This window comes from Microcaecilia unicolor, chromosome 1, assembly GCF_901765095.1.
Source record: "Microcaecilia unicolor chromosome 1, aMicUni1.1, whole genome shotgun sequence".
Classification (NCBI taxonomy): Eukaryota; Metazoa; Chordata; class Amphibia; order Gymnophiona; family Siphonopidae; genus Microcaecilia; species Microcaecilia unicolor.
The window spans coordinates 350,887,729-350,902,631 of record NC_044031.1 but is presented as its reverse complement, the minus strand read 5'-3'; the positions used below and the strand labels follow the sequence as shown (position 1 = coordinate 350,902,631).

Genomic DNA, 14,903 nt, shown 5'->3' with positions numbered 1-14,903 from the left:
AGTGGCATCGCTAACACTGAATAGGCCCTGGGTAGAAAAATAAAGATGGGCCCCTATAACACCATCTCTCTCAAGGTAGAGGAGACCGGGGAAGGGGGGAGGGGATTCCCTAAGAGCTCCGGTGAACAAACCCTCCAAAAAGCAATAGGTTATCAATAGAAATCAAACAAAATCAAACATGGAAAAGAAAATAAGATGATACCTTTTTTATTGGACATAACTTAATACATTTCTTGATTAGCTTTCGAACGTTGCCCTTCTTCGTCAGATCGGAAATAAGCAAATGTGCTAGCTGACAGTGTATATAAGTGAAAACATTCAAGCATTACTATGACAGTCTGACAGGGTGGGAGGATGGGGGTGGGTAGGAGGTATGCATGGGGACATCAAAGCATATTATTGATATTCTAACAGGATGGGTGTGGATAGGTGAGGGGTGGGGTGATCAACAGAGAAATACAGCTTTATGGTTTATAATGGGCTAGGAACCCCAGATCCTTGCAACAATGATATCTATCTACAAATAATGGGCACTGCGATGGGCACCAGGACAGCACCCCAATATGCCAACCTTTTTATGGCTGAGCTGGAAGAGACATTTCTGAATACACACCAGACCGAACCTCTAAAATACTACCGGTACATCGATGACATTTTTATGATTTGGACGGAGGGTGAAGAAACTCTGAAACAATTTTATTCTGCCTTCAATACATACCATCCTACAATCAGATTCAAAATTGACTACTCCCCAGAAAAAGTCAATTTTTTGGACACCACGGTCTCAATCAGTGATGGCTGTATACAAACATCTATATACAAGAAACCCACAGACAGATGCAGCTACCTCCACAACTCCAGCTTCCATCCTTCACATACAAAAAGATCCATCATTTACAGCCAAGCCACAAGATACCACCCAGGGGACAGAGACAGACACCTTAAAAGCCTGACTGCATCCTTCAAACAGAAAGGCTACAACCCCAAAATAATCTCCAAGAATATTTATTGCCTCCTCCCTCAAAACACCCAGGGAGAATCTGCTACAGTACAAGGAGAAAAAATCCACAGACAGAATCCCCCTTGTAGTGACATACAATCCAGAGCTGGAAAAACTGAGAAAAATCATAAGAGATCTACAACCTATACTCCAGGAGGATGAATTACTGAAAAAGATATTCCCATCCCCACCAGTACTGGCCTTCCGACAGCCACCCAACTTAAAACACAAGCTAATCAGAAGTAAACTTCCATCACAGACTGAAAAGGAATAGAAGGGCACACTTCCCTGTAATTTATCCAGTTGCAAACTATGCCAAAATATTTCACAGGACCCCACAGTCATCCACAAAGGAAAGATATTCAACATAAAGGAATCTTTCACTTGCTCATCTTCCAATGTGGTATATATCATTCAGTGTAAAAAATGTAACGAATGATGCTATATTGGAGAAACAGGCCAGATGCTTAAGACAAGATTCAATTTACTTAGACATCACATGAACAATACTGGTGCCAGTAGGGTTCCCACCCCTGTTGGTCAGCATTTTACAGGACCAGGACACTGTACTAGTGACTTCACAGTGAGAATCCTGAAAGGTAACTTTAAAACCATACAAGAACGTAAGACCTTTGAAGTCAGAATGATTGAATATTTTAACACCCAACAGAAAGGACTTAACAAGGATCTGGGGTTCCTAGCCCATTATAAACCATAAAGCTGTATTTCTCTGTTGATCACCCCACCCCTCACCTATCCACACCTATCCTGTTAGAATATCAATGATATGCTTTGATGCCCCATACATACCTCCTACCCACCCCCATCCTCCCACCCTGTCAGACTGTCATAGTAATGCTTGAATGTTTTCACTTATATACACTGTCAGCTAGCACATTTGCTTATTTCCGATCTGACGAAGAAGGGCAACCTTCGAAAGCTAATCAAGAAATGTATTAAGTTATGTCCAATAAAAAAGGTATCATCTTATTTTCTTTTCCATGTTTTATTTTGTTTGATTTCTATTGATAACCTTAAGAGTGGACTAACACGGCTACCACACTCCTAGACCTTTATAGGAAACCTGTCATAGTATTAGAAATACAAAGTGATCAGCAAAATATCAGAGATACACATTTCCCAAAGCTGACATATTACAATTCATAAATTCAGGAAAAAAACGTGCTTTTTTCTACCTTTTCTGTCTGAGTATTACTTTGTTCCCAGTGTCTCCTTTCTGCTTCTCTGTTTTTAATTAACTGCTATTTCCAGGGTTGACTGTCCTTTTAAGATCTGTGTCCACCATCCATCTTTCCTTATCTGTCCTGTTTTGCATCTTCCCTCTATGTTCCTGTCCCTATCCTCCCCCCATGTTCAGCATCTGCCCTTTCCACGTCCCTATCTTCCCACCATATTCAGCATCTTTCCTCTATGTTCCTATCCCTATGCTCATTCCATGCCTAGCATTTCAATAATAATCTTATTGTGCCCAGCATCACCCCTCTGTGTCCCCATTCCTATGCTCCCTCAATGCCCAGCATCTCGTGTCCCCACTCCCACAGGTCCAGCATCTCTCCCCCCCCCCCTCTTCCCCCTCAATGCAAGTCTGGCATCTCTCTCTTCCCCTGCCCCATGGGTCAAGCATCTCTCTCTAGCCCCCCTCCCCCCCTAGTCCTTCAAACTTGCACCAGAAGCAACAGCGATGGAAACAGGTAGCCTCCAGCCAACCCTGTTAGGGCCTTTCCTCTACCACATCCTGCCACCTCTGATATAACTTCCTGTGAGTGGGATGCAGCAAAAAAAAGGAAAGGCCCCTGGTGGGTCCAACTGAAGGCTACCTATTTTCATCGCTGACAATGCCAGCACAAGTTTGAAGGATCATGGGAGGAGGGGCTAGAGAGAGACACTTGAGGGACAGGAAGGTAATGAGAGAGATGCCGGACAGTAGGGATGGAGAACTGGAAACCCATGGGTTAGAGGGCACTTTGATTTGACAGCAGGCATCCCACACCATTGCGTGGCCTGGGCTTTTTTGGCAGTCTTGTTCAATGGTAGCTACACCCCTGTGGTGAATTCACCTAAAATCAAGATAAGGCTGATATCTGTCAATAGCACCCAATGATATGGGACTATGATTCGCAGAGAATAGAATTTCAAGAATTTTTAATATTTCTATAAACAGGTGTACTAGTGCTGAGGCTCTACTCATGGTCAGCACTACCCAATGTGCAAGCTGTGCATCTGCACAGAGAAGCCAATTCTGGAGATGGAAGCATCAGACAGCAGCAACAGTCATACAGGACAAGTTATTTGGCATGTCACTGGGAAACAATTTTCAGTTCATTAATTCTTTAAGGTGAGCTAATGAATCAAATGCATAAAAATGAACACACTTTCCTGCAGGTTATGACAGCCACACAAACTCAAGGAACCATTGGAATTCCAAATCACTGTTTCTTTAAATCTATCATGTCTACAAATAGACAGTCATGACAAGTAGTATGTTTCACAATGGTTTGTTCTTTTTGTGATTTAGGCTTTACAGTTTTAAAATGACTTGACTTGCATTGTGTCTAAACCTCTGACATGACCTGAGTTGCTAGTTTTAAAGCTTTGCTCCCAGGGTTAAGGGAGAAAGGCTAAAGTTGCTCCAAGAAAAGGAAAGTGCAGAAGTTATAACTGCTAATTCATGGACTCTCCCTCTTCTCTTCCCTTTGCCAGCCACAGTCAATAGAGAATTAAGCTTTTAACAAACTATAGCACTCCTCCTATTAATTACCTCCATTTGGTTCCAATCTTTTTTTTTTCTGTTTTGCTCCCAAACTCCTGCAACCTCAAACGTTTCCCATGAGAAATGGTGCATCATAACAGAACAGCTTATAAATGAACTGCTGTAGGGCTTCCTGATGTTGAAAAATATTGCAGCCCTGGAGGGCGGGAAGGCTACCTGTTTTCAGGGCCGCCAAGAGACTGAGCTGGGCCTGGGGCAAGGCTGCCCCTGGGGCCCTGCCTCCCCCCCCCCCCCAATCGCTATTCAGGCCACCTGGTGCCACAGTCCCCGGTCTTTGGGACCAAAGCAAATGGAAAAATAAAATGCTCAAACAGAGGTAAAAAATATATTTACTTCTGTAATATGAATTTACTAATTGTAATATGTCAATATTAGCAAATGTACTTCTCTATCTGGCATTTCAGTTTCTGATTCTCTAGTATCGCTCTAACCTTTTGAGACTTCTAGTTCAGTATGTTTGTCTTCATATCTCTATTACTGATGTGTGGTCACTAGTTTCATATTTGTTGAGGGTTTGTCTGTGAGTTTTGTGCATGCGACCAAGGTGTAGTAGTCTGCTAGTGTTTATTTTCCGTGTAGGGATCTGTAACAGTCTGACTTGTTCTGTATTTTTAGTAGGAAGTATATTGGTATTTTAGGGTGCTGCTTCTTTATAGGTAGGGTTGTTATTATTTGTGTCCTGGACATTCTCTCTTTCAAGACTCTGCTGCCCACAATGAGAAAGCTGTGAAATGCTTATGGGGCCACTGCAAATGTGACGGATGATGGCAGATCTTGAATGGGGTAAGATTGCCAGTGCCACCTCCAGGCCATTCCAAGGTAATGGAGGCTTGCCTAAGGCCAAAAGGGGCTAGGGTGGGATTATGAACTTGGGTAGGGTTACCATATTTGCCGTTAAAAAAAAAAAAAAAAAGATACCCGTCACATCCCTGCCATGCCCTGACACACCCCTGCCAAGCCCCTGCTCCACAGTGTCACCTTGAATCCCCCAAGAAAGCCAGATTCCCTCTCTCTCCCTCCATGTATGTCCCCTCCCCAATCTTTTTTCCAGCGTTCCTCCAACCACCTTTTTTTATAGCTCACTCCATCTACATCCCTTCTCCATGGGGTGATCTGGGAAATTATAGACCAGTAAGCTTGATGTTGGTGCCGGGCAAAATAGTGGAAACTATTTATTATAAGAATAAAATTACAGAACACGTAGACAAAACATGGTTTAATGGGACAGAGTCAGCATGGATTCAGCCGAGGGTAGTCTTGCCTCACCAATTTGCTTCATTTCTTTGAAGCCTGAATAAACATGTGGATAAAGATGAGCCAGTTCATGTAGTGTATCTAGATTTTCAGAAATCTTTTGATAAAGTTCCTCATCAGAGACTCCTGAGAAAACTAAAGAGTTATGGGATAGGAGGCAAGGTTCTGGTGTGGATTAGGAATTGGTTATTGGACATAAAACAGAGGGTAGAGTTAAATGGTCATTTCTCTCAATGAAGGAGGATGGAGTGCCATAGGGATCTGTACTGGGACTGGTACTATTTAACATATTTATAAATGATATGGAAATCGGAACGAACAGTGAGGTGAACCGCAAACAGTGCATTTTTTGTGCCAGTACGCACCGGTACAGTGTACCTGCACCTTTTTTCTGAGGGCCGGCTCACCCAACTTTCCGTTCTGCCCCCTGCAAATCTAATATTTATCGAAGTTGCAGCGCGAACCGGTGGCAGTGAAACCAGCAAGCAGGCAGGCTTGCCTCCTCATCGCTTCCCTGCCCTCTCAGCACAACGTCACACCTTCGTCACTTCCCTGCCCTCTCAGCGTCCCACCCTCGCAGAAAGGAAATTACATCAGAGGAAGGCAGGCCGCTGAGAGGGCAGGGAAGTGACAAAGGCGGGATGCTGTGCTGAGAGGGCAGGGAAGCGATGAGGAGACGAGCCTGCCTGCTTGCTGTTTTCACTGCCACCGGTTTGCGCTGCGACTTCAGTAAATATTAGATTTGCAAGGGGCAGAACAGAAAGTTGGTGAGCTGAGGGCCAGCAGGTAGGGATGAGGATGGAACGATCTCAGGGGCAGGTGGAGGCTGGGGCGAGTCACTGGACATGGAAGGCAGGGGAAGGATAGGGGGTAAAGGAGAATCACTGGACATGGAGGGGAGGGCAGAGAATTGGTGAACATGGGAGGGCAGGGGAGAGAGGAGAATCGCTGGATATGGATGGGAGGGCAGGGGAGAGAGGAGAGTTGCTGGACATGGATGGATGGAGGGGAGGGCAGGAGAAATGCTGGAAATCGATGGAGGAGAGGGAAGACAGGAAGGAGATGCACATGGATGGAGGAGAGGGGAGAGAGCAGAAATGCTGGACATGGAACAGAAATGTTGGAGGGAAGGAAAGACAGAGGAAGGAGATGCACACAGATGGAGGGGAAGGGAGAGAGGTGAAATGCTGGACTTGGATGGAGGAGAGGGAAGACAGAGGAAGGAGATGCACATGGATGGTGGGGAGGGGAGAGAGCTAAAGTGCTGGGCATGGATGGAGAGGAGGAAAGAGAGAGGAAGTGAGATGAACATGGATGGAGGAGAGGGAAAGAGAGGAAGTGAGATGAACATGGATGGAGGGGAGGAGAGAGGAGAAGAGAAATGCTGGACATGGATGGATGAGAGGGAAGAGAGAGGAAGGATAAGAGATGCTTATTGATGGCGGGGAGGGAAGAATAGGGAGGAGATGCATACTGACAGAGATGAGGGAAAGGGAAAAGAGGAGAAAAACTGCACATGGATGGCGAAAATAGGCAAAAACTGGATCCACTCTATACCTCCTCCAGTCAAGTCTGCGGAGGACCCAGCTTTTACCTATAGATGTACAGCAAAAAATGAAGAAAGGAGGAAAGTAAAGAAATAAATGGAAAGGAATCCCTGGGAACAGAGTTAAGGGAACAGATAGAGAGCAGCAGAATCAGAGACTGGGACCGACATGATCATATTCACTTGAAGCAGTATTGCACTTTTGTTTTTAATCTTCAGACTGCAGCAGTTTTGCTTTTTAGAGATGTTGATATCCACACTTTTTGTGGTCCCTGCTTTAATGTTGTAATCATCCCTGTTCTTACATATAATCACTTGAAGTAGTATAGCAGGAAGTTTACTGGCAACGTGGTGGTTTAATTCTCCTCTGATGCTGTATTAATATTTCATTGCGCTTCTGTCAGCCTTTAAGGGCACTGATAATTGTTTGTCATACATAACAATAAGTGCATCATTTTATAACACGGCACTTATAACATTTTAGATATTTTATTATTACATTGCACTTAGTGTTTATATATGTGACATTGCTGTGCCATGATGTTGTTTTGATTGCAAGACGTTTTGTATATAGTATCCTATATAATAAAACTCACCTCCAACGTTCTAATGCTTGGGACCGTGGCTCCCTCAGCAGGTGGTCTACTAGGCAGCATCGAACTCAATGACCTCAACAAACACAGCTGAACTGGCTGCTGGCACGTGCAAAAAAAAAGAAAAAAAAAAGGCACCAGACCCACAGTAACAACAAAAAAAAAAAAAACCAAAAGGGTGAAGAGAGAGCCTCCGCTCTCTCTGGGCAACTCAGCAGGGGCCCTCGACCACACTGCAAGCTGCAGGAAGCTGAATCGCCCTCCAGTCCTGCACTAACCAAAAAAAAATAAAATAAAATTAACACACAGGCTCCGGGCACCTCAGCAAGCAGCAGGAAGCTGAACAGCCCTCTGGACCCGCACTAACAAAACAAAAAACAAAGGTGAAGACACAGCCTCCAGCCTATCAGCAGGGGTCGACTATAATGCAAGCTGCTTGAAGCCTAGCAGACGGACCAACTTTCCTAACAGCAGGTACACTTATGGGAGAGAAAGGGCAGGAAAAAAAAAAAGAGCACAATCACGAGATTAAAAAAAAAAAAGAAAAGGAACTGAAAAACCAGGGGGGGGGGGGGGGAACTACCCTGCACCTCACACAGAAGGAAGGGGTCATACACACACACACAACACACAGTCTTTCACTCTTTGTGTGACACACCCTCTCAAACACACACACTCTCTGTCTGACACACACACATATTCTCTCTCACATGCAGGGAGGGGGGGAGGAAAAGAGAGGGGCCTGGAACTTCAAGGGGAGACAGACAAAAACACATGGAGAGGGGGGAGAGAACAGAATGAGAGGGAAAGGGGAGAGGACAAATGTTACACAGGGATGGATGGAGGGCATGGACAAAAGAGCACAATCGCAGGATTAAAACAAGGAAAAGTTACTGAAAATACAAACACATGGGGGGGAGGGGACGACCCTGCAACACGGACAGAAGGAAGGGGTCATGCACACACACAAATACACACACACAGAGACAGACACACTCTCACACACACACACACTCACACTCAGACTCACTGCTCGCCCCTGTGGTCCCAGAACTTCAAACACAAAAGGTGGGGGTAACTGCACATCTGACAGAATGAGGGGGTCATGCACACACGCAGACACATACTCTGGCACACTGTAGCTCTGTGTCACACACACACACACTCTTTTCCACTCTCTGTGTCTCACTGTGACACACACTCAAACACACACACTTTACTAATAACTCTACAGATACCAAAAAAAAACAAAAAACAAACCATTGCTAGCGCCCGTTTCCTTACAAACAGAAACGGGCCTTTTTTACTAGTTTTTTATAAACACGTTGCACTAGTCATGTCAATACACAATGTAGTGTCAATACCCCCTATGATACCTAAACTAATGTCATATTATTAGTCTTGATCCGCTCTAATTTTATTTTTTGCTTTTTATTAATTCTTTTTGATTTATGATTATAGGGATTCCCGTTTTAGCTGGTTTTTTCTTGACTTTTATGCACCATATTTGCCCCTTTACGAAGGTTTCAAATTAGGTATGTGCCTTTTATTATCTCATTTATAAATTTTTTTATACATATTTGTATTGAAGTTCATAACCTATACCAGTGCCCTTGCTTTGCTGTTACGTGATGTCAGATTTCATTATGCTTTTATATATATGTTTATATGCACTGTCATACAATTGTTGCATTATATATACTTCTTTTATATATATATTTTCTTATATATGCTCTTTTATGTACATGTATATATATATATTATTTATATTGGACAGTGCGTATCGATACGTTTATTCATGTAATTATTCTAGTATACTCTCTATGTATACCTAGTAATATTCCATATTTTATTAATTGTTTTTTGTCAATTTATATATTTGATATATTATGTTCGTATGTGTGTTATATTTTATTTATTATGATCTATGATAATTATTATATAGTTGTTCATTGTAGCCCCTGACGCAGCCCTAGGTGGGCGAAACACGGCCTGTGTCGGGCGATTTGTTCATACACAGTATCTTCAATAAAATCTTTTTGTTGTGACATTGATCTGCTGGCTTTCTTTCCCATTACTTAGCTATAATTCAGGTTCCTCTTTCCCATATGCATCACTTTGCACTTGCTCACATTAAACGTCATGTGCCATTTAGATGCAGAGTCTCCCAGTCTCGAAAGGTGCTCCTGTAATTTTTCACAATCCTCTCATGATTTAACAACTTTGTATAACCTTCTGTCGTCAGCAAATCTAATTACCTCACTAGTTACTCCCATCTCTATATCATTTATAAATATATTAAAAAGCAGCGATCCCAGCACAGACCCCTGAGGAACCCCACTATCTACACTTCTCCATTGAGAATACTAACCATTTAACCCTACTCTCTGTTTTCTATCTTTTAACCATTTTTTAATCCACAATAGGACACTACCTCCTATCCCATGACTTTCCAATTTCTTCTGCCGTCTTTCATGAGGTACTTTGTCAAACACCTTTTGAAAATCCAGATACACAATATCGACCGGCTCACTTTTATCCACGTTTGTTCACTCCTTCAAAGAAATGTAATAGATTGGTGAGGCAAGATTTCCCTTCACTAAATCTATGTCGGCTTTGTCTCACTAATCCATGATTTTCAATATGCTCTGTGATTTTGTTTTTTATAATAGTCTCTATCATTTTGTCCGGCACCGACATCAGGCTCACTATATAATTTCCCGGGCCTCCTCTGGAACCTTTTTTAAAAATCGGAGTAATTGAGGAAGTGACATCACCGATGAAAATGACTGCCTGAACAATGAGCTCGGCAACGCTAAGATTTAAAATTACTCCTTGGGCCATCCAGCTTAAGCTTTCGCAACTGATCATTGAAAGACTAAGAGGAGCATAATCGAAAGGGGTGCCCAAGATTTCCTGAGGACATCCTCGAAAGACGTCCTGGCGAAGGGGCAGGGAAACCCGTATTATCGAAACAAGATGGACGTCCATCTTTCGTTTCGATAATATGGTCGGGGATGCCCAAATTGCGAAATTTAGGTCGACCTTAGAGATGGTCATCCCCGATTTTCGGAGATAATGGAAACCGAGGACGCCCATCTCAGAAACGACCAAATAGCTTGCAGCATTTGTAGTGCACTGGTCCCCCTCACATGCCAGGGCACCAACCAGGCACCCTAGGAGGCACTGCAGTGGACTTCAGAAATTGCTCCCAGGTGCATAGCTCCCTTACCTTGTGTGCTGAGCCCCCCAAACTCCCCCCAAAACCCACTCCCCACAACTCTACACCACTACCATAGCCCTAAGGGGTGAAGGGGGGCACCTACATGTGGGTACAGTGGGTTTCTGGTGGGTTTTGAAGGGCTCACATTTACCATCACAAGTGTAACACGTAGGGGGGAGATGGACCTGGGTCCGCCTGCCTGAAGTGCACTGCACCCACTAAAACTGCTCCAGGGACCTGCATACCCTTAATTGTTCTGTCTGTTTACCTGCCTTATCTAGATTGTAAGCTCTTTGAGCAGGGACTGTCTTTTTTGTGTATGGTGTACAGCGCTGCGTATGCTCTGTAGCGCTATAGAAATGACCAATAGTAGTACTGCTGTCATGGAGCTGGATATGACATTTGAGGCTGGCAAAAAATATTTTTTAAGTTTTTTTGTTTTTTTTTTAGGGTGGAAGGGTGTTGGTGATCACTGGGGGAGTAAGGGGAAATCCCCAATTCCCTCCAGTGGTCATCTGGTCAATTCAGGCACCTTTTTGAGGCTTGGTCGTAACAAAAAATGGACGAAGTAAAGTCGCCCAAGTGCTTGTCAGGGATGTCCTTCTTTTTTCCATTATCAGTCGAGGACGCCCATGTGTTAGGCACACCCCAGTCCCACCTTCGCTACGCTTCCGACACGCCCTCGTGAACTTTGGTTGTCCCCGCTACGGAAAGCAGTTGAGGACACCCAAAATTGGCTCTCAATTATGCGGATTTGGGCGACCCTGGGAGAAGGATGCCCATCTCCCGATTTGTGTCGAAAGATGAGCGCCCTTCTCTTTCGAAAATAAGCCTGAAAGTGTGTCTCCTTTAGCATGCACAAACCCTGAGGACCTGATACGGGCAATCTGGGCATCTCTGAACATGATTCAATCGGAAATAAAAGCATTACGGAATGAAGTAGCAACACTGGGGGCGGATCTCCGGACTGAACTGGCTGAATTGGGCCAACACCTAGCAGAAACCGAAACTGGTTTGGAGGAACATGCAGCGGAGATAGTTAACATTAACCAGAAACTGGAGGAAAATAAAAGTAATACCAGATATCTCCTGGATAAGATTGAGGATCTGGAAAACAGAAGTTGTAGATCTAACCTTCGGTTTCGGGGAATTCCAGAGGGGCCCAAGTACATGGATTGTGAGCAAGTGGTCCAAAAAATAGCAGAGGCTCTCCTCTCCATGGGCTCTTCCCCAGTAGATCCAGCAACCATCTTGATTGATAGGGCTCATAGAGCACTGGGAACTGCGAGGCAAAACCGTGCTAAGAACATTATTGCCTGCTTTAAAGATTTCAAAATAAAGGAAGCTTTAATGGCTAAAGCTTGGCTCCAGAAAGACTCTGAACGGGACACATACCATATTGAAATTTATTAGGACTTGGCTACTACTACATTGAAACGGAGGGCGGAATTGCGTCCTTTAATGCAACACCTGCGTGGGGAAGGTACACAATATAAATGGCAACATCCATTTGCACTTGCATTTTACAAGGATGGCAAGCAACATTGAGTCTGCTCTACTGAAGATGCACAGGCGTTCCTTCCCCAAGACTCAATGGAACACTCGTCCTCGCATTCAAAGGCGAGGGGCACAGATGGGGATGGGAAACCGAAGTGGCAACGAGTGTCCCATGGACGGGGGCGTCTTCAACAGCAACAGCAATATTCTTTAAAGAGTTTAATGTCACACGCCAAAAAGTCTGGACTATAAGGTGCCAATGATTCTGGTTAGTGTGTGATTAATGATCCTGGATGGCTCTTGAACATGGCTCTTGTCTGTTGTGGCGGTGTCTCACTTCCTTATGCGTTATGTGGGCCTCAGTTACCACAACATAGGTGGGTTGCCACATAAAAAGCTGGGGAAGGATGGGGGGAGGGGGGTTACTTGGGGAAACAGTGGTCTCAGGGGGTATTACTATCCCGTTTATTGGGTTCACTTGGGGCATCGGGTTGGGGGTTGTTAATGTACATAAGTAATGCCATACTGGGAAAAGACCAAGGGTCCATCGAGCCCAGCATCTTGTCCATGACAGTGGCCAATCCAGGCCAAGGGCACCTGGCAAGCTTCCCAAACGTACAAACATTCTATACATGTTATTCCTGGAATTTTGGATTTTTCCAAGTCCGTTTAGTAGCGGTTTATGGACATGTCCTTTAGGAAACCGTCCAACCCCTTTTTAAACTCTGCTAAGCTAACCGCCTTCACCACATTTTCCGGCAATGAATTCCAGAGTTTAATTACACGTTGGGTGAAGAAAAATTTTCTCCGATTTGTTTTAAATTTACTACACTGTAGTTTAATCGCATGCCCCCTAGTCCTAGTATTTTTGGAAAGCGTGAACAGACGCTTCACATCCACCTGTTCCACTCCACTCATTATTTTATATACCTCTATCATGTCTCCCCTCAGCCGTCTCTTCTCCAAGCTGAATAGCCCTAGCCTTCTTAGTCTTTCTTCATAGGGAAGTCGTCCCATCCCCGCTATCATTTTAGTCGCCCTTCGCTGCACCTTTTTCAATTCTACTATATCTTTCTTGAGATGCGGCGACCAGAATTGAACACAATACTCAAGGTGCGGTCGCACCATGGAGCGATACAACGGCATTATAACATCCTCACACCTGTTTTCCATACCTTTCCTAATAATACCCAACATTCTATTCGCTTTCCGAGCCGCAGCAGCACACTGAGCAGAAGGTTTCAGCGTGTTATCGACGACGACACCCAGATCCCTTTCTTGGTCCATAACTCCTAACGTGGAACCTTGCATGACGTAGCTATAATTCGGGTTCTTTTTTCCCACATGCATCACCTTGCACTTGCTCACATTAAACGTCATCTGCCATTTAGCCGCCCAGTCTCCCAGTCTCGTAAGGTCCTCTTGTAATTTTTCACAATCCTGTCGCGAGTTAACGACTTTGAATAACTTTGTGTCATCAGCAAATTTAATTACCTCGCTAGTTACTCCCATCTCTAGATCATTTATAAATATATTAAAAAACAGCGGTCCTAGCACAGACCCCTGAGGAACCCCACTAACTACCCTTCTCCATTGTGAATACTGCCCATTTAACCCCACTCTCTGTTTCCTATCCTTCAACCAGTTTTTAATCCACAATAGGACATTTCCTGCTATCCCATGACCCTCCAATTTCCTCTGTAGCCTTTCATGAGGTACCTTGTCAAACGCCTTTTGAAAATCCAGATACACAATATCAACCGGCTCCCCTTTGTCCACATGTTTGTTTACTCCTTCAAAGAATTGAAGTAAATTGGTCAGGCAAGATTTCCCCACACAAAAGCCGTGCTGACTCGGTCTCAGTAATCCATGTCCTCGGATGTGCTCTGTAATTTTGTTTTTAATATTAGCCTCTACCATTTTCCCCGGCACCGACGTCAGACTCACCGGTCTATAATTTCCCGGATCTCCCCTGGAGCCTTTTTTAAAAATGGGCGTTACATTGGCCCCCCTCCAATCTTCAGGTACCACGCTCGATTTTAAGGATAAGTTGGCATACCACTAGCAGTAGCTCCGCAAGCTCATTTTTCAGTTCTATCAGTACTCTAGGATGAATACCATCCGGTCCAGGGGATTTGCTACTCTTCAGTTTGCTGAACTGCCCCATTACGTCCTCCAGGTTTACCGTGAAGTCAGTAAGTTTCTCCGACTCGTCCGCTTGAAATATCATTTCCGACACCGGTATCCCACCCAAATCTTCCTCGGTGAAGACCAAAGCAAAGAATTCATTCAGTCTCTCCGCTATGTCTTTGTCTTCCTTGATCGCCCCTTTTACCCCTCGGTCATCCAGTGGCCCAACCGATTCTTTTGCCGGCTTCCTGCTTTTAATATACCGAAAAAATTTTTTACTATGTTTTTTTGCCTCTAATGCTATCTTTTTTTCGTAATCCCTCTTGGCCTTCTTTATCTGCGCCTTCCATTTGCTTTGACACTCCTTATGCTGCTTCTTGTTATTTTCAGATGGTTCCTTCTTCCATTTTCTGAAGGCGTTTCTTTTAGCCCTAATAGCTTCCTTCACCTCACTTTTCAACCAGGCCGGCTGCCTGGGCCTCCAGGATGGTATTTTTGAACAGCGTCCACGCCTGTTGTACAGTTTTTACTCTCTCAGTTGCCCCCCTAAGTTTTTTTTTTACCGTTCTTCTCATTTTATCATAGTCTCCTTTTTTAAAGTTAAACGCTAACGTATTTTACTTTCTGTGTACAGTTACTTCAAGGTCGATATGAAAACTGATCATATTATGGTCACTGTTATCAAGCGGCCCCGGTACCATAACGTCCCTCACCAGATCATGCGCTCCACTACAGACCAAGTCTAGAATTTTTCCTTCTCTCGTCGGCTCCTGCACCAGTTGCTCCATAAAGCTGTCCTTGATTTCATCAAGGAATTGTATCTCTGTAGCGTGTCCCGATGTTACATTTACCCAGTCTATATTTGGATA

The 14,903-nt window shown here is 44.1% G+C and overlaps 1 protein-coding gene across 1 annotated transcript in view; it reads right to left on the bottom strand.

The window, feature by feature from the left end:
* Positions 1 to 14,903, bottom strand: part of UPP1 (uridine phosphorylase 1) — a 258,292-nt gene that overhangs the window by 159,908 nt on the left and 83,481 nt on the right. The gene's annotated exons all lie outside the window — the stretch shown is intronic.